Source organism: Colobus angolensis, unplaced genomic scaffold, assembly GCF_000951035.1.
Source record: "Colobus angolensis palliatus isolate OR3802 unplaced genomic scaffold, Cang.pa_1.0 Scaffold386, whole genome shotgun sequence".
Taxonomy (NCBI): Eukaryota; Metazoa; Chordata; class Mammalia; order Primates; family Cercopithecidae; genus Colobus; species Colobus angolensis.
This window is the reverse complement of record NW_012117221.1, coordinates 2,371,177-2,372,566: the sequence shown is the minus strand read 5'-3', so window position 1 is coordinate 2,372,566 and position 1,390 is coordinate 2,371,177. Positions and strand designations below refer to the sequence as shown.

General features: G+C 42.7%; 1 pseudogene; it reads left to right on the top strand.

The window, feature by feature from the left end:
* The first annotated feature begins 560 nt into the window (after positions 1-560).
* The window catches only part of LOC105520725, a 2,015-nt pseudogene continuing 1,185 nt past the window's right edge, over positions 561-1,390 (top strand).

Genomic DNA, 1,390 nt, shown 5'->3' with positions numbered 1-1,390 from the left:
TGTGCCGAGACTAAAATATAGATCATTGCTGGAGTGCATTTGGGCTGCTACAATAAAATACACTAAAATGGGTAGCTTTTAAACAAAAGACATTTATTTAAAACAGTTCTGGAGGTTGGGAAGTTCAAGATGAAGGCAACAGTAGATTTGGTGTCTGATGAGGGCCCATTTCCTGGTTCATAGATGGTACCTTCTTGCTGTGTCTTCACATGTGAAAGGGGTCAGAGCACCTCTCTGAGGCCTCTTTTCCAAAGGCACTAATCCCATTCATAAGCATAGAGACCTCATGACTTAATCATCTCTCAAATGCTCTACCTTCTGATATCATCACCCTGGTGATTAGAATTCAACATATAAATTTGTGGGCAACACAAATGTTCAGACCATAGCAACACCCAGGAGGCCTTGTTGAAAAATGTAAAGATTAGCCCAAGCAACTGAGTTGTATACCAAGTTGAGAGCATTTAAAAAGTATTTTTGTCCCAGTCTCCCCCGCGCTTCCTGCACTAAGGTATCCGCCGCCGCGACCCCTCCGCCGGCTGTCTCGTACCGGCAGTGCCATGGCGGCCTTCAGCAAGTACTTGATGGCGCGAAACTCCTCGCTGGCTGGTGCCGCGTTGTTCCTGCTGCTCTGCCTGCTCCACAAGCGGCGCCGCGCCCTCGGCCTGCACGGTAAGAAAAGTGGAAAACCACCATTACAGAACAATGAGAAAGAGGGAAAAAAGGAGCGAGCTGTGGTGGACAAGGTGTTTTTCTCAAGGCTTGCATAGATTCTGAAAATCATGGTCCCTAGAACATTTTGTAAAGAGACAGGTTACTTGGTACTTATTGCTGTTACGCTGGTGTCTCGAACGTATTGTGATGCTTGGATGATTCAAAATGGAACACTAATTGAAAGTGGTATCATTGGTCATAGCAGGAAATATTTCAAGAGATACTTATTCAACTTCATCGCTGTCATGCCTCTTATCTCTCTGGTTAATAACTTCTTGAAGTATTTGTTAAATGAGCTTAAACTGTGCTTCCGAGTAAGGCTCACTAAATACCTCTATGAGGAGTATCTTCAATCTTTCACATATTATAAAATGGGAAATCTGGACAACAGGATAGCTAATCCAGACCAGCTGCTTACATAAGATGTAGAAAAATTTTGTAACAGTGTAGTCGATCTGTATTCAAATCTTAGTAAGCCATTTTTAGACATAGTTTTGTATATCTTTAAGTTAAGGAGTGCAATTGGAGCTCAGGGCCCAGCAAGCATGATGGCTTACTTGGTTGTTTCTGGGCTATTCCTAACTGGACTTAGAAGACCCATTGGTAGGATGACAGTAACTGAGCAAAAATATGAAGGAGAATATAGATATGTTAATTCTCGGCTCATCACAAACAG